Source organism: Neopelma chrysocephalum, unplaced genomic scaffold (genome assembly GCF_003984885.1).
Source record: "Neopelma chrysocephalum unplaced genomic scaffold, ASM398488v2 Primary Assembly neopelma1_87, whole genome shotgun sequence".
Taxonomy (NCBI): domain Eukaryota; kingdom Metazoa; phylum Chordata; class Aves; order Passeriformes; family Pipridae; genus Neopelma; species Neopelma chrysocephalum.
The window spans coordinates 2,387,570-2,405,133 of NW_020897749.1; positions in this window are offsets into that span (position 1 = coordinate 2,387,570).

The window sequence follows — 17,564 nt, forward strand, 5'->3', positions numbered from 1 at the left end:
TGTGCACTTTATTATAAGAGGGAAATGTCTCTCTGTCATGCATGTGATTTTGGTTTGTTTTGTTTTTAGAAGGATAATGCTGCTTGGGGAACAGAGGTCAGGCCAAATATATCACATCAAACCTTCAGGTTCCAGAGACAATGCCTTGTCTTTGACTTTCAGGTGAAAATGGTCTGTTAATTGAATGCAAAACTGAAATGCCAAATAAAAAATGCTTCTTCGAGGAGCTATAGACTATGGGGCTGGATTTCTGCAATGAAGATGCAGTATTAACAGAAATATCACTACGCAAAACCCCAAACTGCTCTTTACTGTGCTTTTTATTACACAATGAACACTCCCTCATTCTTTGGAACTGTTGTTTCTTGGGTGCTTATCTACCGTATCCTGTGATTCAGAAATCACTGGATGAATCATTAACTTCACAAAGGCCTTTTTCATGTCACCTTAAGTACAAGAGTTCTTAAACCACAAACAAAGGTTATCATCCCTGGTCTCACAATTTCCTGAACTAACAACTGAACCTGTGGGGCATGTTGCTAATGAGAAAATCGAATAGAAGCTTCAGTGTTACTGAATTGGGTTGAAAATGTGATTTCAGTCCCTCAAAAACTTTACTTCTCCCTCTTTTTGGATATGTACTGGTACACTAATCCAAGAATAACTTTGCTCAGGCCTGTAATTCACAGTAGGATACTCTCAGGGGTGTGTTTGGGACCTAGACAAGTTTGGACAGGCTGTCCCAAATATCCTTCCAGTTTTAAAGGAATGTGGTGGGTTGACCTTGGCTGGACACTGGGTCCCCACCAAAGCCATTTTATCATTTCCCCTCCTCACCTGGGGTTGATACTGGAGTGTTTTAGTTTTTAAATCATAAGAAACAATAGCAGATCACCCACCTGGTACTGGATAAAGATAATTTTCTGAGTCTTAAACATCAGAGACAACGTTTTAGTTAAATCCAACTACAAATGTTGTTGTACGAGGACCGTGAAGGATCTGTCAGTCTCTTGACATTTAACTTACATCTCCATTTTAAATTAGTGACTTTACCAAAGACTTGTATTCAAATCCAAAAAGTTAGTGATAGTCAGCTAATAATCTGGGTCTGTGGTTGGGTATTAGAATGCTATCAAAGTGGATGAAAAAACTTGACAGGCTGAAAGAGTTGAGGTTGTTCAGCCTGGAGAAGAGAGGGCTCCAGGGAGACCATATAGCAGCATCCCAGTACCTAAAGGGGGCTGCAAAAGCATTGGAGAGGAGGTTTTTATGAGGGCATATAGTGACAGGACAAGAGGGAATGGCTTTAAGATGAAGGAGAGTAGGTTTAGGTTAGATCTAAGGAAGAAATTCTTTACTGTGAGGGTAGTGAAGCACTGGAACAGAAGCACTGGTTTCCCAGTGAAATTGTGGATGCTGCATCCCTGGGAGTGTTGAAGGCCAATTTGGATGGGGCCCTGAGCAACCTGGTCTAGTGGAAGGTGTCCCTGACAACGGCACGGGAGTTGGAACTAGATGGTCTTTAAGGTCCCTTCTAACTCAAACTCAAACAGTTCTATGACTCCATGATAAATGCTGCCTGTATGATTCCACATACTAGATATTATGCTATGAGATGATTGATACATTTCTTAATATCTAAAAATATTCTTTTTGAGATATGCAAGTGATGGAAGTGAAGTGACATCTCTTCAACAGATGTAACCAGCCCCCAACTTATGGCTTCAACTAAGAGTCCTTCTGAGGAGATGTCTTGATCTAAACTAATTTCAAAATTAATGATGAAATACAGTGAAGTGTCTTCTTCAGTGAGAATAAAATGGTGCTTTGCCATAAAAACCCTACAATGTGTTCACTACACTTCTAGGACTCTGACTCCTGCTGCTAAATTTTTTTTTTTTTGCATTTTCAGATCAAGGGAGCGTAAGAAAATGGCCTTGCAAAAAGCACAGGATATAACTCAGGAAGATGCTGCTACTTTGGGTGCAAGTCCTTAGAACTGTGACCAGTAGAATAAAAATGGCATTGTTACTTTAATGGGATAATCATGTAGATGTCTTTTTATATGGAAAGTCTCTTTGGTTTTAGTCGACTTGTGGAAAGTACTTTTCCCAGAAAAGCTTATCTAACACCCGTTGAGCTAAATTGAAAAATTACTATTGATCTGAATGAGAATGAGATCAGCCCCACGCTGGGAAAAATGACACACACACATATATATATATATATATATACATATAATAGTTAATGCAGGAAAGTAATTAGTTCCTTGCTTGATACTTTGATATAAATTTAGCAATTAATCACCAAAAATTAATGATAATTTCTAGAATTCTATTCTATCTTACATTTTAAAGTGATTTCTTAGTTTGTCTGTATGTATCACACACTATCTATTTTTTTTCATGAAATGAAATAATTCTGCAGAATGTTATTTCTCCTTGAGGTACTTTAAGGATTACATTAATCACATTAAAAGTTAAAAATACAAGGAATTGTAAGCCTCATTAAAAGAAATATTATTGTACTTGGAGCAAAGGCATAGTGTACCACATACAAAAGGACATGGTCTTAAACAAATATAAGATGTTGCAAAGGTGACCAGAGGAAGGTACTGGTATGACTTGGAATGTCTAAGTAGTCATGGTTAGTCCAAAACCAGCTGTATCTCTGTATCTCCCTGGTTAACAGCAACCTTCTAATGCAATAAACATTACTGTGCTGATTGAAAATTAACTTGTTGAAGAAGCTTTTGATTGTTGGGGAGGTAATCACTTCTAAAGAACACAATCTTCCTGTGTCTAGCTTTCCAAAATGGAATAAAATTAGTTACTGGAAGGAAAACTAAACCACAAAAAGTTTGGCAAGGCATAAATCATCGCTGAATGCAAATGATCTTTTATTTTTCATGGTGCTTCCTAGGTTTGAGTGCCATTTATGGATTATGTTGGGCCTGGAAAAGGAAAGGGAAAGTCTGTGTAGTAGGAGCTGGATGTCTTCAGATCTGAGGGGTTTCTCATTCTGGTAGAATTCCATGGGCACATGGGGAATGGGGCCTCCTGTCTTCTGCATGTGCTGAGCAGATAGGGAACAGATTGTGCTGGTGGTGGAGAAATCTCCTTCATAATCTCACTTATGAGCTGTGACCAGCCAACACCAGCACCGTGTTCCAACAACCGAGCAAGACAAAGGTGGATTGGGAAGGCCTGTATTAGCTGCCTTATTGTCACCTATGTGAGTGACTTTTAAATCACGGCTGGTTTCATCTGACTGCTACACCAATCACAACAGTCGTATGAGGGGAAAAAACATGAAAGCATGGAAAATTTCAAGGAACTGAGCGCTCAAAACCATTTCAAGTTTTGTCTAAAACTGAAACTCTTTCATGACAGCGGTAGTGAGGAAAAAGGCAAGTTTTATGGGATTGTGTAAATTATTTACTTGTATCTAGCGGACAAGAAAACTCATTTGAAACTTCAGCTGAAGGAGAAGCAGAGCACTTTGCAAGAATGAAGTTTTTCTCAGCTGGACACTGTTACCAGCAAGCTGACTTACAGGAAGCTTTGACATCCAGTCTAATCAGATTAACCCAGAGGAAAGATGAGTCCTGAAATCCTAACACTGACAAATTGCAGATATGTGCTGATGAAAGCCACTCACACTTGCTCTTTGCTGATCTTCTTGCTCAATATGGTACATGACAATGAAGATCAAGAGCAGAGACAAAAACACACAAATCACAGATTGTGGAGGCATAAAAAGCTATTGTACCTTTCAGCATCTTCTCATTGTCAACACATCCACCTCTTGAGGTGTGTGAGATGTCTTGAGATATCTATTTTCACCTTAGGTAAGTTGCCAAGTGTATGTAAAATGAACAGTGCAGCCATGTCCATCTGGACACCATGCACACAGTTTGGAAGGTACTTCTTTAAAAAAAACCTCACAAACAAACAACAAAGTGCAAGAACTCCATTGAGGGATTACACCATCTATTTTGCAGGTTTTCTCCTGGCTGTGTGCTGGAATTAAATCTTTTTGATGGATTAGATTGGTCTCTGCACACTGATGAAAGTGAAATTGCAGTAAATACCCAGACATATCTTGTTTTAATTGGTAGGTTGCATAGCCTGTGATACAAACAAGGCAGGAGCTCTGTTGTCCATCTTTTGGCAAATTGGGTGCTATGTCTGTGCCAGTAACACCAGACATGGTGCTGCACCAGAGGGCAAGTGACAAGACACAACTTACATCCCTTCGGCTCTTTTCCCCCCCTAAAATAGGGTTGTCTTGCATATGCTGCCTCCAAAGATCCTGAATACATCCCCCATGCTTAGCTGCCCAAGTCAAGGTCAATCTTGCTTGCCTGCTGCCTGCTCAAGGGCTGTTAAGTGGCTCCTTGACCCTGAGATTACCTCAGTTGGTTAGAACATGGTGCTAATAACACCAAGTTTGTGGGTTTGATCCCCGTATGAACTTAGGACTCAATGATCCTGGTGGGTCCCTTCGACCTCAGAGTATTCTGTGATTCCAGACTTGGTTCAGAGTGCTGTGTGAAAGAGCTGCTGCCCCTCATTTCCCTTGGGGGCTGTACTTGAAGTCCAAGCCCTTGTTGCTGGTCTGTCCCTGCCCCACTGGCTCGACAGCCTTGACCTGGGACCTTCCTCATCCCTGTGGGCTTGTCTGACCCACACTGAGCTGTTGGCTGGCCCTGGACACTCGCATCAGACCCACTCTGCTCCTCTTGCTGGGGTGCTCCCAGATGGCTCCTCGCTGCTCAGATCCCTGTCCTCCCAGACCTGCCCTTCTGTCCTGCAGGTCTCCTGGCTCCCCTTCCTCCGTGGAGCAGCTGGTGTGGCACACATGGTGAAATTATAGCCCTTATTTACACATTCAAACCCCACGATTTTCCTAGTTTTACGTCGCAGTTTACGCAAAATATCCGGCTAGAATTTATTTTCCGTAATATCTCATAAAAATAATGCCAGCAGGTAATTTTCTTAGCAACACGCCATTAAAATAAATATCAGATTTCAGTAGGGATTTTATGTTTTTCCTGTTTCAAAGTAATCTGAAAAATGTTCTTGTTTTACTCTGCATATGGAAATTAGATTGAACTTTCTCCTTTACTATGTAAAATATAACCTGCAATCTCTTGTAAGCTTTCTAGCTGATATCAATGCCACTGCTTCAAGATATAGAAACTGAAGATAGAGAGGCTTTACATAACATTTTTTCACATATATTTTAATACATATAACTTTTCTGTCTTCAACAACTAGTTTCTGTTACGAGGAAATAAACTGTTTTTTCCAAGGTCATATGGTATCCAGAAGAGTCCAGTTATATCACAGGTTTTATAATATGTTTTTAATTTTTCAGGCATATTTCTGCTAAAGACCCAGAGGGGTTTGTTCGTTGCTTTACACTGTTTAAAATTTGAATGGCTAATTAGGACAAAATATCGTTCTTGACAACATCTCTGGATGGGACAAGTACCAGAGAACTAGTATGCAATAAAAAGAACAAGGGTTTCATTGTTGGTAAAATGGCTGCAAAGAGACATATGCTTTTTACTATGTTTTTTTTTTATTTTTTTTTGGGGGGGATTTTTTTGGGTTTTTTTTTTTTTTTTTACTTCTCATTGATTTCAGCTAAAAAAAAAAAAGAAAAGTCAATGGCCTGGGGAAATTTTAAAGAAGAGCTAAGACAACGATTAAAGAAGTGAGAAAAAAAGCTTACAATGAAAGAACCAAGGAATATAATTTACATCTTTTATGAAACAGAAGTTTAATAGCAATTTTATTTAAAAAATTATTCAGACATAGTTGTATAACACGTGCCTTGCTTGTTGTCTTCTAGACTTTAAGTAAAGCTGTTGGCCTAAATTTATATTTTTATATGAACAATGTAAAGAATGCCAGAGAACCTTTTTGACCACTGGAATGTCAGCTGACTATGCTATTTGTAGCATGCCCCTACCATGGTTCTGGTCCAGTCCATCCAGCATCCTCCTGAGTGATCCCCAGGCACAGCTCAAGCATCATCTTGGACTAGGGAACGTTCTTAAATGACCCTTTGGATGCATCAAGACTGTTGTGGAGGGGGAGAGTCTTTAAAATGTGCTGCAGGGGCTATTCCATTCCAGTTGACCCTAATGTCAAAGAAGAGTTTCAAGGATTCATAAATTACTAATACTAAAAGTTTGCACTGTAAAGGCCTCAGACCTGAAAAGTCTTCAGATGAGCTGTCCGTGTTTGACCCTCTTCTGTTTTTACCATATCATTGTATACCTAGTGATGAGTTAAAAACTGACTTCAGCTAGTATGTTGTTTGTGTACCAGAATTAGTAACCAGAATTAGTCTTCATTTGGCATCACAAACAGAAAATTTAGAATGTCAGGATGTATTTGATTTATTTTTTTTTAACATTAAGACTACCTCTTACAGTGCTCCAAAGATGCATCATATTTATCTCTGGATCAGAGCTGAAGATCCTACAGTCACAAAGTAGAGATATGCTCTTTCTTTCCAGGTCTTTGGAAATGCACAAAAATAAGTATATTTTGCAAGTTTTTTCAGGCATTGAATACAATACGTGAATTCTTTGTTCAATGAAGTGAGACCAACACAAACCTTCTTTAATTTTTGATAGTGCAGAGGAAATACTGCCATTCCCCTAAAATGAATCTGATCAAATTAGGATTCCATTGTTAATAAGGCTAAATGTTAAAGAAATACTGGGATTTTGCCTAAATAGTCAAATAAGATAAGCACTGCATTCCTAGCTTGTCTATAAGGCACACTGCTCGAGGTTGAAAACAGCAGCATTGTATCTCATGTCTTGATTTAATTAAACATGCACCTACCCTCAGGAACACTGACTCCATTTAACTCCAGTATATTTTTGTGTGATACAATGACAGAACTGCAGCCACCAGAAAAGCACTATAAGGAAAAAAAAAAATCAATTTTCAGTACTGTGTACTAAAAGTGCTACTTTTTTTTTTTTAATAAAAATAACTTTTGATTTATAAAAACAATGGTTTAAAGGTATTTAAACCATGAGATAGGAATTCTTGTTTTCCCAAACAGTGTGCTGGGATACCTGTCCCTTGATTTGTGACCACTTAGGAGTGATAATGTAGTAATTATTTAATTGTATAAAACCAAATTCTTCAGCTACAATGCTTAAACAGGCCACGTTTAAATTGCAACATTGCAATTGTCGGGTAAAACCTGTGGAATCTGGTAAAAGCACAGGAGTTCACTGATGATAAGTGCTCCTGAGCTGCTCTCTCTGCACGCCAAGCTGACACCATGCTGTACTGCTAGGATGAAAAAAGAGTCTCAAAAAATGATTGTAACAAGCTATTTTGGAAGTAACAATATTTCGCTAGAATTAAACTGATGTGATATCATTATTTATTCTGTTTGAACAGAACTGATGGTATCTGCTCATTACTTTGCCAGACTTGATTTATCTCAGCTTTTATCTCTTAGGTGATTATTAGGATGGCTAATATTAATATATATTAAATTATGTATAGTTACACCACACAAGTGGATTTGATAATCAAAATACATGTTGATATTTCACCAACACTTACAAGTGCTATTATCAGAAGGCTTTTGAAATTTGTGAGGTTTGGAAAAAAAAGTGTCATTACTTTTTGAAACGTCAAAATTCGCTCTTTTCCCAAGAGTTCGTGGTTTAACAAACATTTTATAGCAACTTGTATTTCTAATAGAAAGTTTTACATGAAAAAAATGCTTAATTACCGTTTTAAAACACTTGCATTTTTACCATTTGCAGCTCAATAGTCATTCAGGCATCCTTTGATACTTTTATAGTGCACTTTTGACTGCATATCTTTGAAATGTTTAAAAAAGAAGCAAACACAAGGAGCAAAATGCGTATTGTGACACGCGGTCACAGCGTCGCTGTTAACAGCGCAAGGAAATCAATTTTTCTCTCGACGAAAGCGATAGAATACGCTACGAAAAAGGTAACAGTGACTCTCCCTCAGGGGATAAATCACAGCTGCGGTGATGCAGACCCTATTAATTTGTCTACAGGAAACTCCTCTTGTTCTGTCACGCTGCGGGGGAGCAGGCAGGTTTTATGCGGCTCCCGGAGCAGCCGTGCGTGCATTACGAGGAGCTGCCCCATCGTTAGGGAAGTCAAAGATTCAGATTCATGCTCCGGAGATCTCCACGCGATGGAGATCCCAGAAGGGATGCACCGGGAGGAGGCGGCCACCATCAGGAGGGCACAGGGCGGGCAGAGACCCTGCTCTCCCTCCCCAACCTCCACATCCCTGGGGATGGGGACTGGAATCACAAATATGCACATCCTCATCTCCTGCTTTGCTCCTGGAGGCTCTGAAAGGGGAGGAGGAGCCCGGTCTGTAATCACAAACATGTTTAAGGAGTGAAGCTTAAAGGGTTCAGCCCTGGGCAACCACACTCCTCATCTTCTTCGGGTGCGGGACCAGAAGGGTGTCTGAGGTACCGCGGGTACTGCCCAAGGAGCCAGAGAAAAGTTCAAGAAGGCGCCCATTAAACCAGCTCTGAGCAAAACTGATAGATTTACAATTTGCTTGCTTTGTTCCTATCGTTTCATCCATCAGCATGTGAATTACATCAATTCAGGCTCCTGAGGCCTCATTCTCATTTGTAAGAAGGGCACTTCACATCACTCTGGTAATATAAAGAGGCGTTAAAATGGGAATAATTTATATTTACATTATTTTTATGGCTCTGTTGCTATTAGAAGGGTGTAAAGAGGCATTAAGAGAAACCACTATCAGGCTCCTTAGGGTCTTTATTTCCAGGGATTACAATTCAGAGCCTAAATGACTGAGGGATTGTAAGTGAGCACATCTAAGGAAGGCATCTGTGTCATAAGGTACATATTAGAAAGGCCAGGAAAAAGTACTAGTTTAAATCTACTAAACTCATAACATAGGGACATAAGATCTGATGGAGTAATGCAATTGTTAACCTTTTTCACAAAACTATATTGAATAAAATGTTGCTATCATCAAAAGTCTGTTTGCCACTCTACATGATGTAAATAAATTTGAGATAAAGATATTGCCTACTGGAAGTATATTCATTTAATCACAATACCACAGAAATCTCCAAAAAGTTGCCAAGGATTTATAATAGACACAAAATTAATGAATTTGGAGACTGAACACTCTTCCTGCTGACGTGGGATGTACAGATGGAATAATGTTGGAAAAGCCTATGCTCCTTTTATGTAACTTCTGAATATTTGTACAAATCCAGTATACTTCCAAAAGCTATTTATATCTAAAAAAACCAAAACATTGATAAAAGTGGCCTAATTGTGCACCTTGTTTTTTTGCAAGTAATATCTCAGCATTGAGAATGAATTTCCAGATCTTAACCACTACTAAAATCTGTGAACTCTTCAGTTATTTCCATATTGTTGGCAACCTGTCACAGAAAATAAAGAACAAAAATTTTTATGAACACCAAACACTTTTACCTATAACTTGTAGTGTTTGGTGACATAAAAAAGCATTAGTAAAACAGAATTAGGGAAATAAAGTAAAAGAAAATCCACTTGTTCCTGGAGCTTATTCATATCCTTTCCCTCAGTATCTGCTATTCATTTTCTCTCAGTATGTTTTACACTTATAGGGCCAAAATTTTCATTGCTTGTGGATAGTCTTTCTCCAGCCTGTTTAGGTCACTTTGCAATTTACTGTCTATTTATGTTTGTCTTCTGTCCTTCCAGTTTCAATGGCATCCATATGATTAAGACAGAAAGAAACAAGGGGAAAACAAAACAAAACAAAAGGTAAAATTAGCAAGACACACATAAGAGCTCAGTGTTCATAGTTTGGTTGAATAAAAATCTCCAAAACAAACACACAGAAAATCCCCTTCTGAAATCCTCAAAATAACTGGACTTTGATTTAGCTTCGTGAGCAGTCACTGAACACTGATAAATCTCCTTTCTCATCAAAAGGACTCATCTTCTGACTGTATTGGTCCATGGATCATACCAATAATTCCTGAACCATAATTAAACCATGTAAAAAACTCCACCAGTCTGTGCAGTGTCTGTGCAACACACTCATGCACCTGTGAAACAGCAACTGAAAAAGTTTTGACACTTTTAAAAAATGTTTCTGATGACGTATGCACAGTTTTCAGTCATATGGAGGCTAATAAATGTCTGCATTCAAATCACTTTCACAAACCATTTCTATAACAAATGAAGCCTGCTGGGAGAGTATAAAAAGGGATAAGCCAGCCTCTGCTGGTGCTAGGACTGTGAAAACTTGGCTCCTCACAGCTGCCTTCCAGAAGGGATAGCCTGGGTGAGTTCTGTGCATTTAGGTTTTTGCAACATGGGTTATTTACTGCGCCCTGATGACCTTTGTCTGTGGGACTGTTGATAGTGGCTCACCTGTGGGAGCCCAAGAGAGCTATTCTTTCTCCAGGAAGATAACCATGCTGTGGTCCTAAATGCAGTTAGGATTTGGATTTTCTTAGATTCTCTAAGGCTGCTGAAAAGGAGCAAATTCCCTTGAGACTCAGACTGTGGGCTAATCCTCCGGGCCTTGAACCTCTACCTGCCAGGATTAGGAGCAATAAGTAAGCACACAGAGTATGCTGCTGTACTTCAAGAAAAAAACAGCTCCATGATGAATTCTTTAATTTTGAACTACTGCAAGAAATGTTGTCCAGTTCCTGTAAACATCTGTCACTTTTCTACTCATTGGAAACTCTTGATGGAAGAAAACAGTTACAGCAAAAACTATTCCAGCTCAGCTGAACAATTAACAAACCTGCTCTACTTTTTTCACTTTCAATCATTATCCTCCAAGGGATTCTTGGACTATTCCACTATTCTCAGATTAAAAATTTAGGACAATAAAGAACTGCAAGTAAAGCTTATGTGCCTCTTGGGAGCAAGTAGCCAGAGATTGTTGTGTCCATCAAATCTCTGCTGACATCAATAGACAGCTGAATGGTCCTAAAGTAGCAGAAATTGCATTAGTTTTGTTTGTATCAGTGTTTCTTGGAGCTCCACAGTCCCAGGCCAACAGCAAGTGAGAGTTTGAGCATCCATCACGCATAGCGGTCCTTACACTCTGTATTCTCAATTTTGGCACAGAGATCTTTCATTTGAGACTGCAGAGACTGGTAAATTCATAACCCAACGCCTGTGATTATTAGCTCAGGCTGACAAACATATTATTCAGATTCCATTTCAGGCCTGATATTCATGTCAAATTGAAATTCTTCAGACTCATGACTGAAAATAAAGCTTCTGAAACTAAGTCCTACTGAAGTAAAAAGGCCTGCCACACTTCAGTTTGTGAAAATTTAGTAACAGGAATGTGAGAAATAATATAAAAAAATGTTAGGAGCTATAATTTAGCATGATGTATAACTTGCACATTTTAGATAGATATGAAAGCATTTTCTGGCAAAGTATAGAAATAACTACTTTCAGAAAATTTCTTTTTAGCAAAACATAACTCTGTTTTTACCTGGAATTTCATATTTTATTTTATAAATGTACCTATCTACAAGTGAATGTGTATAACTTAATCTATAATTCAATTAACTCAGAAAAAAAGGTAAGAAAATAAACTTCTATGCTCAGCACTTGTGATGGTTTATTTCACACACGTTGTTCAGCTGCTTGTCATAACAGGTGTCTGTATCAACCAACCAGGAGCTAGATTAGTCCACTGTGTCTTTTCCAAAGTAGAGTTTTGCCTTATCATGTTTATTATAAGAATACAATTTCACATAAATTTGTACCAGAATAACAATTCATTGTTACTTAAAGGAGAAACTGAAATTCTCCTTTTCTTTTTTTCTTTTTTTTCTTTGTGCTGCTGCAGCTTGCTTTGTCCTTTCCATTAGCTGATTTGACTTACTAAATAAGAAGAAAACCTCTTGTTTTTCACCCTCCACTCCCTGTTTGTTTTATGCCATTTCAGTGAGTTGAACAGACTAGTGGAGCAATCTGGCAAATTCCAGAGCCAGCATAAAGTAAGCAATGGGAATGTGTGTGTTTAGAAACAGGGAAAGGATCTCAAATTCTCAGCAATTTTGAGACTCAATGTTTTTCACATCTGGTGAAATTATGTGCCAAGGCTCTTACTCCAGGCATTAGTACAGGTGTCAGGAAAGTAGATTTTGAGCTTGATTGCTAATCTGAATAATTAAGGAAAAAAACAGTAGAGGTGGAATTGAAGCTTTTTTTGGTTTAAAAATTAAAAATGTGGGGGGGGGGTGTTTGAAATTATTTTTAATACAACTAAGAATGGAATATTTGATTTTATTTTGGGATTATTTAATATTCTTCAACCTATTTTTAAGTTTGAAGTCAAACATAACCAAATTTTAAAGATTTTCAAAACAAAAATGGAAAGCTACTACTTAAAAGGGAAAATAAAATATTAAAAAATTACTGAAATTTAATTTTTCCCTCACTCTTTTCTATTTTTGGAAGATGTGAACACAAAATTGCAAATAGTTTGGCTCCCGAACACTTTCCACTCTCAGTGATTCATTAACTGATGTAAAAATGTGTGTCCACCTTGTGTCATTACAGTTTACAATTTTATTATGCACATTAGCTTAAGCCATGTAGGTCCTTTTGCCAGTATTAGATTTTTGTAAAATCATTTCTTTGAAGGATTGTCCTTTGGCTTTGCAGTAGGCACCCAAAATCTGGCAGGAGAAGAGTCATTGGGTCAAAGGGACTTTTGTTATCTATAAGAAAATTCCTCTCGATTTGGCTGGGGTATAAACTTCTGAAAATCATAATTTACATTTGCTCAGGAGAGCATAGTCAGGGGCCTGATAAGATCTTTTTGAGCATTGGATCATCACTGAAGCTGCTCCAGTACCAAAGGCTTTGGTACGTGCCAGATTCAGAGAAAACACTGCCAAACTCCACTAGGTTTCCTCTATAGTCTGTTCACAGCTAAATATTCAGAAAGGGCAGACTGTCCAACCATTATCCAAATATCCCCTTGGTTAAGATGATGGACTTGTGCTAGTCTCATAATTGCAATTAAGGAATTGGGTAGATACGACTATTATTGCCCTAATTCACTGATAATGAAAGTTAAAACATATGAAGCTATCCATGGCAAAGGCCAGGGAAAGAAGCAGGATTCTGGTATGTCAGGACTTCTCCAAATAATTCCACTGCCTTTCAGCATAAAAATGCCAGATTTTTGCCCTTGACTGTGTTGACTTTGACTGTGAATGTGACTCACTTACCAACAGTGTTATGTCTTTACAAAGCAGGGCAAATGAAGGCTGCATCGTTATACCTATTTCTAATATTTGTTAGACCACCTGTATTAGACTCTTATGTTTTGTTATTTAAATAACTTCTAAAATAGGATTTATTCATCTTCAATTTTTGTGAAGGTGGTGAGGTAACATATATCCACTTGTAACAATAACACAAATTTCGGCCTGGCAGTGATAATCATCTACAATATGTTCAATTCAGAGAGGAATATCAATTTTATATGCTTCTCTGTTAAGAGTAATGGAGTTGTGTGATTTTGCATTGCATTTGCTTTTCCTTGAAAATAGAACAGTGGTGTTAAAACAAACAAATAAAAACAGACCAAAAAACATATTAGAGCTAGACTTTCTAGAATTCATTTCCTATAAACAGCATTTTTTCCCCCCAACTAAACAGTTCTGTTTAAAGTGGCATCTAGTTCTCTAGATACATTTCTCTAGACACATTTCAGCTGAAGAGCTTCTGAAGTGTTCCTCAGTCAGAGAATTTCCAGGTTTATGAGTGCTGACATTTAAGACAAGCTCCTTGTTCTGGATAATTAGGCCTCCTTTGCCGGAATTCAAACACCTGGCTCATTTCTCTCTCCGGACCATGCTTTGCCCTTCTGTCCTTTGCAAATTTATTCTCCTTGTTGTAACATTTAAAGTAGCTTCAATGTTGTGTTCGTGGGGATGGATCCCCAGGTGGTGAAAAGAAGCCTCATTCGATGGATTGCTGGGAGCTACTTCAGTTTTCAGCAAGAACTAATCTGATTAAAAGTGTTTTTTTCCATTTTCTTGCTTAACCCACATTTCCAGGGAAAATGAGAGTCTGCTGGCTGATTATCTGAAGCCAAACCAACGTTTTGAAATTTTAGCTGGTTCATTTACAATGTGTTCCTTATTTAAAGCTTGTTAATGTTTTAGAGCATTGACGGTGACAGTGCTGGTGCAGGTAGATACCGTGGGTCTAAACAAGTTATCTTGTCACTGTCTGGGACAGAATTTAAAAGGGGGCACCCTACATCTCTTTGGGAGGAGGGAAAGTTCAGTCAGAAGGTGAAAAGACAGGGGTGCTTTGGAGGACAGGAGGAGGCACTGTTGGCAATGTTTAAGAAGAATAATACAATGTGCTCTAATGAATGTCAAAAAGCAAAGTTACTCCTGGTTCACGCTCAGTTTAAAATATTCCTGTAAAATAATTATTTTAACCACTGTGTTATTTCTCGGACAGTGACTGCAAGAGAAAGCCTCTAGGAAGAAGGTCAAAAATAGGTGGATGCTTGTTCTTCATTGAAGGTCATTCAGCCACTTGCTCCAGCGATTTGTGAATTTGGTACTGTAGCTGGAGTGCAGGAATATTCCCTACACTCCTTGTTCTAGTAACTTGATAGTACCTTTGGGATTTCAGCATTATTTCCAAGTTATGCCTTTTCAAAATTTGTTTATTTCAAAATTTATTTTGCAAGGAAATACTCCTGAACTGCTCCTGAGAATTCACCTTTTTAAAACTTTATCTGTTACAGTTAGAAACTGCATTTAGCTTAGGGGATAGGCTTGCTTTTATTCTTATTTCCCTTATACAACTTCCCAAATAACAGCCAAGATATCAATAGATTTTTTTCTAAAGTTTATTCAAATAATTAACTGATACATAGCTTTTCTATGACTATGAACTAGTTTCAAGTTAGTATGGTAACATGTCCTTTTTAAAAATATTTAAAATTGCTCCTAAGAAAAGAGCCTTGAAAAATTAAAAAAGTTCCTGTTCTCTGTGCAGATGTTCTTGTATCTGCTTTACATACAAAAAATGTCTACTATGTTTACAATGAGTACATAGTAAATGACTGGTTCTTTTTTCTCTTCTCTTTATTTGAGGCTGTTATTTGAATCAAAGTCCACTTAAGGCAGCAAATATCATTATCACACTGTGCAACAATACACCTTGGTACTATAATTGAGATTAACTTTCAATCACTACAATTTGTGAATCAGTAATTTTGAAAGGTTTCACCAGTTTTTCCATGTGAATGGAATCTACTCTCTGCTCACAGAATGAGGCTTTTCTTTAGGAATATGGAAGACAGTTTAGTGGTTCTTTAAAACATTTTAACCATTGAGACAGAATATATCCAGCCAAATATAATTGATGAATGAATTTGCATCTGAGTTAAATGTGATCCTTATCCTTGAGGCTTCATAAATAATGTCTTTCTTCAGATTTCAGACTCCAAATGTATTTAAATAGACTTTATACTTAGATAAAAGAGCATTTTTACTAAAGTGGGAATTGTTGATAATGTAGGATCAGGAAATCAGGTGTAAATTGTTATATCATCTATTGGCCTGGTTCAATTCGAGCAAGTTAATAGTACAGGCTATGGATTTCAGTACTGATTTCAAAGCAAGTAAAGCCACAGCCTAATGTGAAGGCACAGATTAAAATATGGGGAGTTCTGATAGACAGATATATACTCTACTGATTTACCTAGAATGGGATTCAGGCAGACTTTAATTTCAGACCTAAAACTGATTCAGTCTTTTTAGTGACGAGCTAGACAGCAGTTAAATCTGCTCCTAAAAAGAGATGTTTGCCTCTCCACATCCTGCAAGAGGTCTCACCTAGTGGATATCCTCAGAATAAGCACCACATGTATGTAAAGATTAGTTTTTTTTTCTCTTCCAGGCAGTGGTCTAATTACCAGTTTATACTTTATTTTGTGTGTGCATGGGAGAAAGAAAGAGGACACTTTCTATTCTCACCTCCTAAGTTTGTTTGGTTAGCAGCAAAACAGGAAAGACTTACTAGATCAAAAGACATGGAATAAAAAGTAATGAAGCTCTTTTGTGTTGGTGAACGGTGAAGATCTGGAATAAAATTTATTCTGTTGTTTTCCATATCTTGAATATGGATATGAATATTCCAAATATTCGCCACTATAAAATGAGCAGGGAATGCTACCACTTCCTCCTCCTTCCACTCCCTTTCCTCCTTGCAGTAATGCTGCAAGGAGTAAGTCCTCAATATTTATAGAAATTTCTTATAAACCCATATTGCAACAATTGAGTTATAGACCTACATAGACCTAAACTCTCCTTGGAGTTTGAAATGAGATGCTTATATCTCAGTTGCATTCCAGAAAAGAAGCTTTCTGCCTCTATTTCGGTTTAGGAAAGTAAAACAAAAATAATTTGAAGGGAAACTTTCTTTTTTTTAAAACTAATCTCTTGAGTCAGTTGAAGACTTCTCTGAATAACTGTTCAGATTTCAAAAAAAACTTAAAAATTCCCAATAAATGGGCTCACATAAGTTTCACTCAAAGAACCACCTGTGGAATATTCTGAAGCAATAGCTACACAAACTAATTTTGAAAATTTAGAGAAATTCCTAACTACTGTAAGTGTACTAAAAGAAAATGTAGATGGCCAAGAAAGATTAGCCTGACATGTAAAATAATGGAAACATAATTTATAAGGTCTGTAAAAAAAATAAAGGGTAGCTAGATTATAATAAAATAAACAAAATAAAGAGTGGCTAAATAATAACTATTGTCAGGTAGAATGATTTGATGTTTTCAACCAAGTGTAAAGGTCTTACTGATAAAAGCAAATGTGTTTGATGTGGGATATTTGATTTTCCCATACATTCAACTTGATCCCACATGACATTAGGTTTCAGAAGTTTTCACATATATACTAAGGAACTGTTATTGAATTGATTAAAGACTTGACAGACATCATGATGTAGTTATTGAGAAGTATGTCTAGAATCACATCTAGTAGGGTTTGTAGAGCTCAGAGCTTTTTTGCTCTGTGACATTTCTATCAAATCCAGATGGCTCTATACAATCCTGCTGATGAAGCCTAGAGGTAATAAAGATCTGTGGGATAAGATATAGTATAAAGCCAGGGAAATCTGAACCACTTGAGTAGAGGATCAAACATAACAATGCATCTTTAATTTAGCCAAATGTAAGGTAATGCCTCTGGGAAAGTTATTGGAAGAGGATGGGACAGTCTGTCTTGGGAACTCCAGCAGTTCACTGATGGATATAAGGGTAATCCTGAATAATTGCTTCAATATGAGCTTTCAGTAAGTCTTAATAGTACACAGCTAAGCAATGAATGGTATTGCTGTAGAAGACAATGGCTCACATTTGCTTCATGTCCAGAGAGTGAAAACATGCATTTTTCCAAGAACTATTACATGATTCTCCATTTAGAAGAAAACGATTTCCGTACATTTATGGTTGAGT